Raw genomic sequence first — 17,528 nt, 5'->3', positions numbered from 1 at the left:
GCGCCACTGCACTCCAGCCTGGGCTGCAGAGTGAGACTCTGTCTCAAAAAAAAAAAGAAAAAAAAAAAAAATTTCTCAGCCGGGCATGGTGGCTCACACCTGTAATCCCAGCACATTTGGAGTCCAAGGAGGGTGGATCACTTAAGGTCAGAAATTCAAGACCTGTCTGGCCAACATGGTGAAACCCCGTCTCACTAAAAATACAAAAATTAGTCTGGTGTGGTGGTGGGTACCTGTAATCCCAGCTACTCAGGAGGCTGAGACATGATAATTGCTTGAACCCAGGAGGTGGAGGTTGCAGTGAGCCAAGTTCACACCACTGCACTCCAGCCTGGATGACAGAGTGAGAAAAAAAAAAAAATTGTATTATTTTTAAAACATTATTTTGCCTATATAAATGCTACTGAAATCTGACCCCCAAATGTTACACCAGTTACGTTTGCTTTCTTGCACAACTTTTTGCTTTTCCTTGAAGTTAATAATTAATTAGTTTCTTGGGATGCCATAACAAATTACCACAAACTGGGTAAACAAATAAAGACATTTATTCTTGGTCCTGTAGATTAGAAATCTGAAATCAAGGTGTTGGCCTGACCGTGCCCCTTGATGAAGAGAAGAATCCTTCCTTTCGTCTTCCAGCTTCTGGTGGTTGCCAACAATCCTGGCCGCCTTTGGCTTGTGGCAGCGGAGCTCCCATCTCTGCCTTTATCTTTCTTTGGCCTTCTCCCCTGTGTCTTTATGTCTCCAAGACTCTCTCTCCTTGTAAGGATCTCTCTCTCCTTGGTATCCTTACAAGCATTAGGGTGCAGTTAGGAGGCACCCTAATCCAGCAGCATCTCAACTTGATTACATCTGCAAAGACCCTACTATATTTAAGATCACATTCACAGTTTTGAGGGGGGTGGTGGTGGTGGTGGTGGTAGAGAAGGTGGTTAGGACTTCAAAATGTCTCTTCAGGAAATACAACTCAACCCACAATAATCTAGTAATAGCTACTTTTTCATCTGCTTAGTTTTCTAATATATCGCAAATCAGCCTCAAAGTCTCTTCCAATTGTTACCACCCCCTCTCCACCAATACATTTAAAGATATTGAGCGTTCTGATTATTTCTATCCAATTTACTTAGGCACCGAAACATGTCTCTGGTGTTTATTTCTTGGATTTACTTATTCTTTGCTGTTTTACCTTCAGGCTGGCTCTCCTTGTGGTAGCAAGATGGCTGCATCTTCATATCCTCACACTACCGAATTCAATGGAAGAGTCTTACCATTGCTTGCAACAAGTCCTGCCATTTACTCTTTCTTACTGGCCCCAAATGAGTCATGTGCTCATGTGTGGATCAATCCTGTGGCTAAGGAGATGAAATGATCTGCCCCACTCAGGACTGAGACTAAGGTCTCACTTTAGCTGCATCGCCAGAATGGTGTTTCCAAGCAAAACTGTGTTGCTGGTGTGGATGCCAGGCAATAAACACACAATTTCTGCTACCTGGAAATTTCTCATGTAAGTATTGGTAATTATTTTCCTCCAGTGTGTTATTATCTTTTGGTTATATTTACAGTATTTTCCACCAGATATTAACAGTTTTTCAGATATTAACAGTTTTTCAGATATTAACCTTTTTTGGTGGAAATATTTATTCAATCTACTTTATTTTGTTTGTTTCTCATTCTTGTATTGTTCTTAGAAATATCTTTCCTACTCTCTGCCATTGAAAAGAAAGTTTATTTTCTGGTTTCTGGTTTCAAAGTATAGACTTTAGTAACTGGGTTTACCTTATTACTTAGGTTTTTAGGTCTTCTAGAATCCTGTTTATTTTTGTATCTATTTGATCTTTATGGCCTGAATAAGGTGAATTAACTTTTTATAATAATTATAATAAAAGTCTTTTCGTACTAGAGAGTTTGTCTACTTATATTTCTTGATAGATTTTGGTTTTTTTAATTTCAATGCTATGCCAGTTGGAGTGATTGATACATGTTGACTGAAGATTATGCCTACTATGAAGTATCTGCCTTTGTGTTTGTATTGTGTATTCATTTTGCCTGAAATTAATTTGCTTGAAATTAAGGATACAATCTTGCCTTCTTTTTGTTTCCATTTTCCTAATCTGCCTTTGTCTTTTTTTCACTGTCAGTCACACTTAAACTTTGAAACACACACACATTTTTCTTAGTGTTGCCATTGGTCAGCATCACATCTTCTCCTAATAAAGATAAAAATTCTGGCATGTTTTTATTTCTCTTTTTTTTCCAATGTCCCCTAACCCCCCCTTCCAGGTTGAGTTCATCTGAAAATTTTGGAGATGCTTATTAATTTTTGAAAACAACTAACTAATTTAATTTAACTACGTATGTTATTTTATTTTTTTATTTTTTTAGAGATGGGGTCTTGCTATGTTGCCTAGGCTGGTCTCGAAGTCTTTGCCTCAACTGATTCTCCCCTCTCAGCCTCCCAAGTCTCCTGAATTATGGGCATGAGCCAATGCACCTGGCTTTTTAAAAATATATACATATTTTAATAGTTCTCTGATCCACAGTTTTATAGTATGCCATAATTTTTCTTATGACTTATATTGGTTTGGAATACATACTCTGCTAATTGTTTCTGAGAGTAATATCCCAAATGTCTTTATTTAAGTCCTCAACCTAAAAAACAGTTTTTGTGTATTAAGGATTCTAGGTTGAAAATAATATTCCCTCAGAACTTTGAAGGTAATTCTCCAGCGTCTTCCTAACATTCAGTGTTGCTATTGATGAGAAGACAAGATAGTTCCCTTGACCCCCTTTGTGGGCAGGAACTGGAATGGCTTGTTTCATTCAGCATGCTGCTGGCCACTCCTTGCAAGAGGGAGCATGCAAGCAAGCGAGTGTGGGAACCAGAGGGAGTGAACACTGGAACTGGCCGGTGACTCCTCTGTGGCAAGAGTAGGCTCTGTGCAGGCCCTGCAGCAGCATCCAAGCCCCTGCCTTTTTGGCACCCGGGTTCTTGTCTAAGAATCAGGTCACATGAACAGATTGAAGGGTAGTGTATGTGGAGGATTTTATTGGATGATGGAAATGGCTCTCGGATGGGGGGCGGGATGGGAAATTGGAAAGAGAATGACTGGGAAGAAGGTGATCTTTCCCTGAAGCTGCACTGTCTGAAGTTTGCGGCATCTACCTGTAGATCTTTCCCTGAAGCCACACTGTCTGCAGTTAGCCACATCTATCTGTAGTCTCCGACACTCAGTTGCTTCTCTGTTCGCCACTCAGCCACTTGTATCCCTGCTACTCAGCTGCCTGTGTTGCTCTGCCAACTAAAGGCTTTTATGGGCACAAGATAGGGGTGTGGCAGGCCAAAAAGGCAACACTTGGGCATTTGAAAACGAGGTCAGCTGCTTTCACTTAGGGCCATGTTCCAGGCTTAAGGGCGAGGTTTAGCCAGGAGCCCAGCCCTTCCGTATCAATGAGATATCATGCCAATTCAGTCTTATTCCTTTGTAGATACTTTATCTTTTTTTTTTTTTTTACCCTGGAAGTGTTTATTTTTGGTCTTCTGAAAGTCTCATAGTAGATGTATATGTATATGTGTGATGCTTAATTTTATGTGTCACCTTGATTGGGCCACATCACTTAGACATGTGGTCAGACACTCTGGATATTTTAGTGAGGGTGTTTTTACATGAGATTAACATTTACATTCGTGAGCTTTAAAGCACTCTATAATGTGAGAGGGCCTCATCCAATCACTTTGAGGCCTAGGAAGAACAAAAGAATGACCTTGATCTCCTGACCTCGGGAATTCTGCAGCAGATGGCCTTTGGGTTTGAACTGCAACATTGGCTTTTCCTGGGCCCCCATCCTGCAGGCCCACCCTGAAGATCTTGAGACCTGTCAGCCTCCGTAATCACCTTAGCCAGTTCCTTAAAATAAATCTCTTTCTGTGTATACACACATCCTGTTGGTTCTGTTTTTCTGGAGAACGCTAATATAACACATATATGCATACATGTATTTTTTCTTTTCATCTTATCCAACAGTTGGTGGGCCTGTTTCATCTGATCACTCTCTTTTATTGATGGAAAATCTACTTTGATACTTTTATTTGATTTTCCCTTCCCTCCATTCTCTGTTCTTGTCTCTTAGAAATCCGATTAGACAGAAGGACAAATACCTAGATGTCTTCTGTTTTCGTTCTTTCTGTCTATCTTAGATGGATGGGCTACCCAGAAACAGACTCTCAGGTGGAGATTCGCATGCAGCCAGTGGAGAGAGAAGTGGGGCAGGGTAGAGGGAGAAGTTGAGCTGAGATGTAATTGCAACAACGACCTCGCCTGACCCTGCTGGGAGCTTTGGGCTTGGGCTGACACTTCAGATTGTCCTAAATCCAAGTGAAGTGTCTTGTGTACTTTTGGGAGGGGATATTACCTGGGCAAAGAAGCTTTCTTTCCTGAGGAGAATACCTAGAGAGGGAGTTAGCTGTGACCTGTCAACAGCCAATATATGGTAGAGTGAGTGCCTTGGTCCCTACAGGGGGATCTGGGTAGCACACCACTGCACCCACTACCCTCTCTTTCATTTTGAGGGAAATTCAGGCTTCTAGCTAGCATGTCATCTCATCAACTGAGTATACTCTACTTTGTGGGTTATTTATTGGGATTTTTATTTGGTAAGTACATTTTTTTCCTAATATTTAAAAAAAAAATAGGCTAGGCACGGTGGCCCACACCTGTAATCCCAGCACTTTGGGAGGCCGAGGTGGGCAGATCATGAGGTCAGGAGATTGAGACCAACCTGGCTAACACGATGAAACCCCATCTCTGCTAAAACTACAAAAAATTAGCTGGGCGTGGTGGCACATGCCTGTAGTCCCAGCGACTGGGGAGGCTGAGGCAGGAGAATCACTTGAACGCAGAAGGCAAAGGTTGCAGTGAGCCAAGATCGCACCACTGCACTCCAGCCTGGGTGACAGAGCGAGACTTGGTCTCAAAAAATAATAATCATCATCATCATCATCTTGTTTCATGGATGCAATATCTATTCTCATATCTCTAAGTTTTTATAAATTTTCAAAGTTTTCATTTGTCTGCTGCATAAATTCTAATGTGTTAAGTGATTTCCTTTGTTCATCAAGTTGTATACCTCTCTTTCATGGTGTTTGTCCACTTCAGATGTTTAACTCCTGGCTGCATGTTCATCTTCGTCATTGAGGCTGTGTTGGCCTGAATATGAAGGTGGTATGCATACCACAGTCAGCTTCCAGTGATTTCAGACAAGGGTGCATTGTGCTGCCATGTAAGACATACCAGCAACTTCTCTTAGAGAAGGAGAGTTTCTGTTCCTCCTAAGCATGGCTCTGACCCAATACTCATAACCAATTCTTCCATTCTGTCTTTGTTCTCCACTCAAAGAGGGGAGTTCGGGCAGCCTACCTACCGCTGTAATGTTGATGGAGACAGTCACCCTGGTGGTTACTCCAGGACTACCTCGAGACCCTGGTGTCCACAGGCCTTGACACTTGGAGTTCTCCTGGAATCACTCCTTGCTTTCCTCTGATAGTCATATCCTTTCTGCTCTTTTTTCAGGATGGGTGGGAGCCTATGTAACCTCACTCAGTATCTTTTCTACCCTCCTTCTACGTATGCCTGCCGAAATTACTGAGGCTGGAAAACTACATTTTTGACATGCCCTTGAAACTCTGCTTTTAGATGGGATTTAGGGTCCCACCTATCCTTTACAGCCACATGGGTTTTGGAAGGCAGAGGCAGAACACTGCGGGCAGAGGCTGACTTCTTTTGCCTCCACTATTTCTGCCGACAGAGTTGGTTTTTCTGAAAGAGCTGTGGTGTTGAGACTCCTCAGTGCTGGGTCTCTGGCTTCATGAGTGTTGAGAGGCAGGGCATACTGCTTTGAAAACTCCCAGTTAAACTGGGGTTCTGGTACCAGAGTGGCTAGCAACCCTGCTCTAACCAGAAATGGAGGGAGCCAGATGTGGTGTTTACAGTGTGCCTTTCTCAGGATAATTCCTTTACCGGGCAAATAGCCTAATGCCTGGCTGTCTGACCCTTGACCAGGGAATCCCTTACAGAGGACGCTTGTTTGTATTGGCAGATGCCCTGGTGGCTCATGTCTGACCCATGTCCAGTTTACACCTGCCTGGCCATGGCTCTGGCACTGGGAGTCTGACCTTATGTTCTCCCCTGCATTCCAGAAATATCCCAGCCCAGGGCAGCTCCTACTTCTTCAGATGGAAGGCACAAATTCATCTTTTTTTTTTTTTTTTTTTTTTTTTTTGAGATAGAGCCTCTCTTTGTCACCCAGGCTGGAGTGCAGTGGCATGATCTCGGCTCACTGCAACCTCCACCTCCCAGGTTCAAGTGATTCTCATGTCTCAGTCTCCCAACTAGTACCCACCACCAGGCCCGGCTAATTTTTGCATTTTTGGTAGAGATGGGGTTTCACCATGTTGGCCAGGCTGCTTTCGAACTCTTGACCTGAAGTGATCCACTCACCTCCCAAAGTGCCGGGATTATAGGCGTGAGCTGCCATGCCCAGCCCTGGAATGCACAAGTTTAATACACCACCACAGTAAGAAACAAGTTCAAAGATTTTTACATAGAAAACCTGGGCAAGGAGGGTGTAGTGAGTCACAAGGGTTCTTCCATCCCTGGGTCATGCGAGGCCAGAATGAAGAGTCAGGCAAAAGAGAGAAGCATGTGGTTATCAGCCATATACATAAGGAAATGGGGTATGGGCCACTTTAAGTTCACAAACTGATGTCTGAACGGTCCATTTAAAGGAAACAATGGGAGAACAGGGGCCCGGTCAGCTAGGTGGGAGGGATGTCTCTAAGTTATTGTCACTGGCCACTGGCTGAGCCATTCAGCTGTGTTGTAGAACTGAAAACTGTGTCAAGGGTGACCGAGCTCTGTTTCTGGTATGAGAAATTTAAATTTGTATTCAAAAGGAAATCTGAGGCAAGATCCAATTAGGAGAATTCCGTGCATGCAGCTCCTTCATTTTGCAGCTGTGGATGGCGGGTGGTGTAAGTGGCTTTGGTCTGGAGCTTGTAGTGCAGCAGCTGATTCCTGATTCCACAGTTTCCTGACTGTGGCAGGGCCAGAAGCTCAGTTCTGCAGCGTGGCTTTAGGAGATGTTCTTGAAAGTATAGCCCAAAGTAGGTCTTCTTTAGACCTCTCAGTGATTGTGAGACCCTTTGGCTTTGCTGTAATATAGCGGCCCCCAACCTTTTTGGCATCGGGGACTGGTTTGTAGAAGACAGTTTTTCCACAGACCGTGGGGAGGGGGGTTGATTTTGTGATGATTCAAGCCCATTACATTTATTTAATTAATTTTACTTATTTATTTATTTATTATTTATTTTTGAGATGGAGTCTCGCTTTGTCATCCAGGCTGGAGTGCAGTGGCGTGATCTCAGCTCACTGCAACATCTGCCTCCCAGTTCAAGCGATTCTCCTGCCTCAGCCTCCCTAGTAGCTGAGACTACAGGCACGCACCACCATGCCTGGAAAATTTTTGTGTTTTTAGTAGAGGTGGGATTTCACTACGTTGGCCGGGCTGGTCTCGAACTCCTGACCTCAAGTGATCCACCTGCCTCGGCCTCCCAAAGTGCTGGGATTACAGGTGTGAGCCACTGCGCCCAGCCACACTACATTCATTGTGCACCTCATTTATTACATTGTAATATATAATGAAATAATTATACCCTCACCATAATGTAGAATCAGTGGGAGCCCAGAGCTTGTTTTCCTGCAACTAGAGGATCCCATTAGGGAGTGATTTGAGTGACAGATCATCAGGCATGAGTTTCTCATAAGGAGTGCACAACCTAGATCCCTCACCTGTGCAGTTCACAATGGGGTTTGCGCTTCTATGAGAATCTAATGCCGCCGCTGATCTGACAGGAGGTACCAGTCCATGGCCTTGGAGTTGGGGAACCTCTGCTGTAATAAATTCCCTTTAGATTAAACTAACTAGCGTAGATTCTATTGTATGCAATGGAACCCTCTCTGGTACATGTGGATTCCCTGCATTTTCTAGTATGTTACAGTCATGACTTCTTATTGAAGAGATGTTTCAAATGAATTATTTTGAGGTCATTTGGTTCCATGCTTGCTTGTGGTTTTTGGTGCTATGATGGTAGGAGCATGTGCTCAGTCAGTCATTTTACTTTCATCTTTCTAGTGAGACTTAATGTTTCTTAGAGGTAATAGAGTCTAATAACATAATAACATAACATAATAAGGGATATTTCTGCTTTTAAGAAGGCTTTAGTCCAAGCCTCTTTCAGTGTGAGAGAGAATATCCCTCCTTTTTTGTCTAGTAAGAAACATTTAGCACCTGGTTTGCATTTTAATAGAAACTATGAGTTGCAGCTCTCTTCACGATATTCAGGGTTAGTACTGACCTTGACTAGATTCCACGTCTTTCTTAGATATATCAGGATTCTGTAGGGAGTCCAGTTAATTTCAAGTTGGTTTGTGTTGTTAACATAAATAACAAACAGAAAGTTTCTAGGCTCTCTAAAAGAAAACAATGCTTATTTGGGAATAGAGCATTGCTACGTGAATTTGCATACCACAGTAAACTGTATGTATTCAGGGAGAGAAAGAAAGAATAAAGGTTTTTAAAGTAAAAATGAGGAGGATTATGTAAATGTTTTGAAATGATTATCCTTAGCTACGAAAATCAATAACAAATGTAGCACCAGTCTAAGGTTGTACGGTGAGAAGATACAGTTTATTGAAAGCTACTTCATTATAGAGTAGGGCATCCTCAGAAAGCAAGCAGAGGAATGTACTGTCTTTAAGTTTTTCTTATGTAGGGGTCTTGTCTATGTAAAGGCCAAACTAAGCTGTGCCTACATGTGGGTGAGCAGACAGCATGACAAAATTTATTATACTGTTAATTTAAGGAAAATGATTCTTGACATTTTAGTGTGTAAGTAAAGCATAACTATAATTATTTTGAAACCATGTATTGTTATGAGTATTGGGACATCTAGACTTTCTGCTGTCGTAGGAGTGCGTCCTTGTAGGTTTTCCTCAGCTGTAAACATCTTATGACCATGGGTCATGGCTGGCAAGGAATGTGCCTGGTTAGTCTCAAAATAAAGTGGAACTTAAATTGGTGTCATCCTGGCTCTCCTGGGCTCCTGCTTCCCTAACAACCTTACTGACTTACCGAACACTATGTATTGTATCTTCTATCTAACTATATTTTTGTGCCCATTAGTCAACCTCTCTTTATTCCCTCTTCCCCCATCCTTCTCAGTCTCTGGTAACCGTTCTTCTCTCTACCTCCATGAGGTCCACTTTTTTAGCTCCCACATATGAATGAGAACATGCAATATGTGTCTTTCTGTGCCTGGCTTATTTCACATAACATAGTGACCCCCAGTTCTGCCCATGTTGCTGCAAATGACAGGATTTCATTCTTTTTTGTGGCTGAATAATATTCTATTGTGTATATATACCACAGTTTCTTCATGCATTGATAGGTACTTAGGTTGATTCCATATTTTGGCTATCGTGAATAATGCTACAATAAACATGTGAGCACAGATATTTCTTTGATATTTTGGTTTTTTTGGTATATACCCAGTAGTGGGATTGCTGTCTTCTATGGTAGCTCTATTTTTAGTTTTCTGAGGAACCTCTAAACTGTTCTCCATAGTGACTGTACTAGTTTACATTCCCACCAACAGTGTATGAGGGTTCCCCTTTCTCCACATCCTTGCCAGCACTCATTATTCTTTGTCTTTTTTTTCTTTTCTTTTTTTTTTTTTTTTTGAGATGGAGTCTCACTCTGTCACCCAGCCAGGAGTACAGTGGCATGACCTCGGCTCACTGCAACCTCCGCCTCCCAGGTTCAAGCGATTCTCCTACCTCAGCCTCCAGAGTAGATGGGATTACAGACGCCCACCACTATGCCCAGCTAATTTTTGTGTATTTAGTAGAGACGGGGTTTCATCATGTTAGCCACGCTGGTTTCAAACTCCTGACCTTAGGTGATCCACCCACCTCAGCCTCCCAACGTGCTGGGATTACAGGCTTCAGCCACCACACCCGGCCTCTTTGTCTTTTTAATAAAAGCCATTTTAACTAGGGTGAGAGGATATCTCATTGTGGTTTTGATTTGCATTTTTTCCATGATTAGTGATGTTGAGCATTTTATTTTATACCTGTTGGCCATTTGTTTGTCTTCTTTTGAAAAATATCTACTCAGATATTTTTCTCATTTTTAATTGGATTATTTGTTTTTCTGCTGTCGAGTTGTTTGAGCTCCTCATATATTCTGGTAATTAATTCCTTGTCAGTTGGATAATTTGCAAATAATTTCTCCCAGTAGATGAGCTGTCTCTTCTCTTTGTTGATTGTCACTGCTGTGCAAAGGCTTTTTCACTTGATATAATCCTATTTGTCTATTTTTGCTTTTGTAGCCTGTGCTTTTGAGATCTTACTCAAGAACCTTTGCCCAGACTAATGTCCTGAAGCATTTCCCCATTGTTTTCTTCTAGTAGTTTCATAGTTTTAAGGTTTTGGATTTAAGTCATTGATCCATTTTGATTTGCTTTTTCTATATGCTTAGAGATAGGGGTCTAGTTTCATCCTTCTGCATGGGGTTATCTAGTTTTTCAGCACCATTTGTTGAAGAGACTGTCTTTTTCCCAGTGTTTGTTCTTGGCACCTTTGTAAAAATGAGTTGGTTGTGAATACATGGATTTATTTCTGGGTTCTCTATTCTGTTGCATTGTTCTGTGTGTCCTTCCTTCCTTCCTTCCTTCCTTCCTCTCTCTCTCTCTCTGTCTGTCTTTTTTTCTTTCTGACAGGATCACACCCTGTCACCCACACTAGAGTGCAGTGGTGTGATCATAGCTCACTGCAGCCTCTAACTCCTAGACTCAAGCAGTCCTCCAGCCTCAGCCTCCTGAGCAGCTAGGGACAACTAGTGCACGCCACCATGCCCAGCTATTTTTTTTTTTCTTTTTTGTAGACATAGGGTCTCAGTATGTTGCTAAGGCTGGTCTCAAACTCCTGGCCTCAAGTGATCTTCCTGCCTCAGCCTCCCAAAGTGCTGAGAACACAGTCGTGAGCCACTGCACCTAGCCTTATGTGTCTATTTTTCCCCAAGTACCGTGCTACTTTGGTTACCATTGGTTTATAATGTGTTTTGAAGTCATGTAGTGTGATGCCTCCAGCTTTGTTCATTTTGCTCAGGATTCCTTTGGCTATTCAGAGTCTTTTGTGGTTTCATGTAAATTTGGGGACTGTTTTTTCTATTTCTGTGAAGAATGTCATTGGTATTTTGATAGGAATTTCATTAAATCTGTAGATTGCTCTGGGTAGTATTGACATTTTGACAATATCAATTCTAATCCATGAGCATACAATATCTTTCCTTTTTATATATGTATATGGAGTCTCACTCTGTCAGCCAGGCTAGAGTGCGATGGTGGAATCTCAGCTCACTGCAACCTCTGCCTCCCAGGTTCAAGCGTTTTGTCTTTTTTTTTTTTTAGTAGAGACACAGTTTCACCATGTTGACCAGGCTGGTCATGAACCCTTTCCATTTTTAAAATGTCCTCTTCAATTTCCTTCATCAGTGTGTTATAGCTTTTCTAAGATAGATCTTTCACTTATTTGGTTAAATGTATTCTAGGTATTTTATAATTCATGTAGCTATTGTGAATGGGTTTGCCTTCTTGATTTCTTTCTCAGAGCATGTGCTGTTAGTGTATATAAATACTATTGATTTTTGTATGATTATTTTGTATCCTGCAACTTTACTTAGAATTCATTTTTCAGTTCCAACTAAATTCATTTATCAGTTCCAACATTTTTTTGTGGAGTCTTTAGGGTTTTCTAATTATACACTCGTGTTGTCTGTGAACAAGGATAATTTGACTTCTTCCTTTCTGATTTGGATGCCCTTAATTTATTTCTCTTTTCTAATTGTACTGGCTAGGAATTCCAGTACTGTGTTGAATAGGAATGGCGAGTGCGGACATCTTTGTCTTGTTCCAGTTCTTTTTTTTTTTTTTTTTTAACTTTAAACAAATTTTTACTACACTAAGGTTGTCACATAATTGGATATTTCTCTACTTTGTACACAATTATTCTCACTCTCCACAGAAAGGCTGATTAAATTCTCCTCTGGTGGTGGCAAGCCCTAAATATTTTAACAGAATAGTATTAAAAATGCCTCAGTGATTTAAGTTCAAAGCAGTACATTGGTACGTGGCTTTTGCACCCAGTATTAGGACTATACAAATGTCTTTTTATCCAAAAATACAAATAAATTATCTTTTTTTTTTTTTTTTTTTTTGAGACGGAGTCTTGCTCTGTCGCCCAGGCTGGAGTGCAGTGGCCGGATCTCAGCTCACTGCAAGCTCCGCCTCCCGGGTCTACGCCATTCTCCTGCCTCAGCCTCCCGAGTAGTTGGGACTACAGGCGCCCGCCACCTCGCCCGGCTAGTTTTTTGTATTTTTTTAGTAGAGACGGGGTTTCACAGTGTTAGCCAGGCTGGTCTCGATCTCCTGACCTCGTGATCCGCCCGTCTCGGCCTCCCAAAGTGCTGGGATTACAGGCTTGAGCCACCGCGCCCGGCCACAAATAAATTATCTGTAGGCATAGACAATGACAGCAGTCAAACGTTATATATTTGTCACTTGAAACCAGTAACTGATCGTTATAGTGATTTCCTGAACATCAGCTAGCCTCTTCTTCAGTCATTTTCTCCAGCTTCTCTGAAGTTATTGGTGAGGAACACTGCCTTGGACTTCCTGCCATAGTTCATTAATTAAAGTAAAGCACTATTCTAATAATTAGAACTTGCCATCTCCCATAACACCTCCCATTCTACCCATTGCACCCATTACAGGGTCCTTCTCTTTTTTTAGGAATTTCTGTGACTACAACTTCTGCTGTAGTTAACAGAGAGGCTACCCCAGCAGCATCCAATAAAGCACTTCTCACAACCTTTGTTGGCTCAATAATTCCTTTTTCCACCATATTCACAAAATCTCTGACCATGGCATCATAACCAACTTCTGAGGAACTACGTAATTTTCTCAACTATCAAAGATCCTTCAACACCTGCATTTTTAGCAATGGTCATTTCAGGAATTTTGAGTGTTCTCTTAATAATTTCTATACCAATTTTTTGATCTTCATTAGCTGGAGTCAATGAGTCCAAGGCACCAATGCACCAAAGTAGGGTACAACCCCCTCCCCAGAACAATGCCTTCTTCCACAACAGCTCTTGTAGCATTAAGGGCATCTGTAACTCTGTCTTTCTTTTCATTCACTTCAATATCACTTGTCCCACTAACTGTCAGCACAGCTACTCTATCTGAAAGTTTTGCCAGCCGTTCAATTTTTCCTTTTCATATTCACTAGTTGTGACATCCAGTTGCTCAATAATTCCTTGAATTCGTTTTTCAACTTGAGCCTTGTCACCTTTTCCTTTTAAGAACATAGCATCATGTTTGAGCATCAAGTGACCTCTCCAACTTCTCCTAAGTCATGAGGCTGAATATCTTCGAGATTTAAGGTCAACTCCTCTTCTTCAAACAGTACACCACCAGTAGCAATAGTTATACCATTAAACTGGTTCTTTCTACTGTCACCAAACCTCGGAGCTTTGACTGCTACAACCTGAAGACCAACTTTTAGCCTATTCAAAATGAGTGTACTTAGAGTTTTTCCATCAACATTTTCAGCAATTATGACCAAAGGCTTATGGTGAGCATGGGCAATTTCAAGAGCAGGTACAATGGGCTGGACACTAGAAATTTTCTTTTCACTCAATAGAACATAAGAATCCTGGAATTCACATTTCTGACCTTTTGATGTATTAATAAAGTATGGAGAAATATATCCTCAAACTTTCATGCCTTCAATAATGTCTTTTTTCTTTTTTTTAGATGGAGTCTCGCTCTGTCACCCACGCTGGAGTGCAGTGGTACAATCTCAGCTCACTACAACCTCTGCCTCCTGGGTTCAAGCGATTCTCCTGCCTCAGCCTCCCAAGTAGCTGGGACTACAGGCGCATGTCACCACATCCGGCTAATTTTTTGTATTTTTAGTAGAGATGGGGTTTCACCGTGTTAGCCAGGGTGGTCTCAGTCTCCTGACCTCGTGATCTGCCCGCCTCCGCCTCCCGAAGTGCTGGGATTACAGGCGTGAGCCACCGCACCTGGCCTCGTGCCTTCAATAATGTCTAATTCATCCGTAGTGTTTTTCCATCTTTACTGTGATGAAACCCTTTCTTTTGACCTTTTTCATTGCATCAGAAATTAGGTTGCCAATTTCTTTGTCTCCATTTGCAGACATTGTAGCAACCTGAGCAGTTTCTTCAGGGGTGGTCTATCAAGCCACAAAAAGACATGAGGAAAACTTAAATGCATATTGCTAAGTGAAAGAAGCCAATCTTAAAAGGCTATATACTGTATGATTCTAACTATGTGACATTCTGGAAAATGCAAAACTATAGAGACAGTAAAAAGAACCGTACTTGCCAGGGGTTGAGGAGGAATGAGAGATAAGTAGATGGAACATGGAGGATTTTTTACAACAGTGAAACTATTGTTTATGATACTATAATGGTGGCTACATGTCCAAAGCCATAGAATATACAACATCAAGAATGAACTCTAATAAGCTATGGATTTTGGATGATAAACATGTATAAATGTAGGTTTGTTGATTGTAACAAATGTACCACTTTCTTGTAGGAGACTGATAGTTGTCTACGTATGTGTGTCAGGGGGTGCAGGGTATAGACGGGAACTCTCTGTACTTTGTACTCAATTTTGCTGTGAACCTAAAAATTCTCTAAAAGGTAAATTTTATTTTGAAAAACACCATCATACACTAAAACTTTTTTGTCCTTATTTGGTAATACTTACAAATAGAATTTTATTAAAATTATATTTAAATGTAGAGTCAAAAGATATGCATGTTTTAGTGAAATATCTTCTATTATTATTACTATCATCATAATTGTTATTATTTGACTTAGAAATCCTCGGTAGACATTATGAATTTAGAGATCAGTAATGTTCATTTTGAAAAAGACATATACTTGTCTTGTTCTTTTGATGTTACTGTGGTTAAGAGTCTTGTGCTGTACTGATCTCAGTTAAAAATAGTAAAAAGAATCTCTTCAGTATTGTGGTGGACTCTGCACAGTTAATGCAACAGGAGGCAGGGTCACCTGCCCATATAGCTTTGTTTGTATCAGCCAGTCAAAATGTCAAGATGGTTCCTTATCCACTGGATAATTTCACAATCCTCCTCTTAATTTGGTTGCTTTGGACACATTCTATCCTGGAAACAAAATCTAGGTTTCATAATACTTTCGGAAATAATAGATTCATGTTCTTTTTTTCCAGCTGGTACTGGTAGAGTTTACACATTTACTCCTGCACCATAGGAACAGCTGCTTAAAAAGCTGAAGTGTGTATTTGATTCCATTACATTGGCACAATAGAAAGTCACGTAAAAGACGGAGACTCTCTCAGTTTCTCCATATTTGGAAAATTAATTCCTTTAAGTGCGTTAAAAAAATCTCTACAGGTGGTCACATTCTATGAACTTAGGACCAGAAATGACCTCATCACCTTCAGCTGGCCTAAAAGTTGTCTTTGGCTGCTGCACGCTTCACAAAATCTTGTTAATTATGATTGTTTTTCCTAGTTATAAGTCCTTCTGGATAAGTTTTTATAAAGCATTTATTTTTATCACTTACATAACTACATAAAATATTTTCATTGGTGTCAAAATGTCATGTTATTGCCAAACACATTCCATTTCAATTTCTAGAAATTATTGGAAAGTTAATACCCACACTTTAATGGCACCCTTGCTGTAGTATTAAATCATGCTTCACTGAAATTCACAAGAATCATAATTACACTGCATTTATCCAGAATAAAGCACTAGAACAGTTACTTTTTGACCGTCTTGTCCGTTAATTACTATGCATGCACTCTCTCTTTAGACAAACAATAAATGAAATTTAGTGTCTTTCTAGAACTGAGTTTTCATGAAAGTGATTGTCATATATATACTCATCATCTGCTTCTCTTTTCAGCACAGTAATATTTTAGTTCAAGAATCGGTAAGTGAATCTTTTCCCTGGCTTATAGAACTTCACCCTATTTATTTCTATTTCAAGAAAAGTAAAAAATATTTTAAAAAGTAAAATTAGGCAAGAAAGTTGTCTTGCCAGCTAGGCATTTGGTTTCTCCTTAGATTTGTTATTTAAGAAAACTCAGTCTCCCTAGACATCATTTCAAGAATATAATTGTTTAGCTGCAAAGCTATAGTTTTGGGTAGAAAATTCCCTTTGAGGGTTGCACATTGAACCCATATTTAGAGAACCTGAGAAATGAGCTTTCAGCAGTAATCACATTTACTCTTCTCCCCACAGCCTGGGGTGTCTGGAAGAACATCCTCCACCAGGAACGCTGGAGGATGACTAAAGAGCTGAGTCTGATCCAGTTTGCCAGAATAGGTCCATCACCCTGAGGCCCTTTTTTGCCCAGGTCCTGCATATTCCATGCTATGGACTGAATTACGTCCCTGTAAAATTCGTATTTTGAAGCCTTAACCCCCAATGTCATGGTATTTGGAGATGGGGCCTTTGGGAGATAATTAAGTTTAGATGAGGTCATGAGGCCATGGCCTCACGATGGGATTAGTACTGTTAAAAGAAGGGGCATCAGAGAGCTTGCTGTGTGTCTCTTTTTCTGCCATTGTGAGGACACAGGAAGAAGGCGGCCATCTGCAAGCCGGAAGGAGGGATCTAGCTCCAACCATGCTGGTGCATGAAGACTTCTGGCCTCCATAACTGTGGAAATAAATGTCTGTTGTTGAGCCACTCAGTCTATGGTATTTTGTTATTGCAGCATGAGCTGAGGATTGGAATTGGCCCCCAACCTAACAATGGTTCCACTTATGCTTTTTTGACTTTATGATGGTGCAAAAGTGAAAAGCATTCAGTAGTAACTCTAATTGGAGTGCCCATACAGTCATCCTGGTTTTTACTTTCAGTATAGTATTCAAAAAATTACATGAGATATTCCACACCTTATAAAATAGGCTTTGTGTTAGGTAGTGTTGCCCATCTGTAGGCTGATGTAAGTATTCTGAGCATGTTTCAAGAAGGTTAGGCTAAGCCACGATATTCTGTAGATTCGGTGTATTAAATGCATTTTAAACTTAAGATATTTTCAATTTATGATTAGTTTATTGTGACATAACCCCATCACAAGTCAGGGTGTATCTGTCCATCCCCCAAGGACAAGAGACTTGGAGCCTGAGCACACAGGGATGGTGCAAACTCGGATGTTGATCCAGGCAGTTCAGGAACACATGTTTTAAAATTGGAATTGTTGCCTCAATTTTCTCTTTCAGTGTGTAAATAGAACCTCCAAATAAGATTAAATTGAAGAGAAAGTATTAAAGGGCAATATTCCAGTGGAATCCATGAACAGTTTGCTTGCACTGACTTGCTAA

General features: G+C 40.8%; 1 long non-coding RNA gene and 1 pseudogene across 1 annotated transcript; one reads left to right on the top strand and one right to left on the bottom strand.

Moving 5' to 3' along the window:
* The first annotated feature begins 1,365 nt into the window (after positions 1 to 1,365).
* Positions 1,366 to 16,578, top strand: LOC135970022 (uncharacterized). Its single transcript, XR_010585407.2, has 3 exons — positions 1,366 to 1,504; positions 16,102 to 16,128; positions 16,441 to 16,578. It is a non-coding gene; the product is annotated as an uncharacterized lncRNA (long non-coding RNA).
* On the bottom strand, positions 12,704 to 14,339 carry LOC102146270 (60 kDa heat shock protein, mitochondrial pseudogene; annotated as a pseudogene).
* Positions 16,579 to 17,528: the final 950 nt, after the last annotated feature.

Source organism: Macaca fascicularis, chromosome 3, assembly GCF_037993035.2.
Source record: "Macaca fascicularis isolate 582-1 chromosome 3, T2T-MFA8v1.1".
Lineage (NCBI taxonomy): Eukaryota > Metazoa > Chordata > Mammalia > Primates > Cercopithecidae > Macaca > Macaca fascicularis.
Note: the sequence above shows the minus strand (reverse complement) of the source record. Positions and strands in the feature narration are given on the sequence as shown.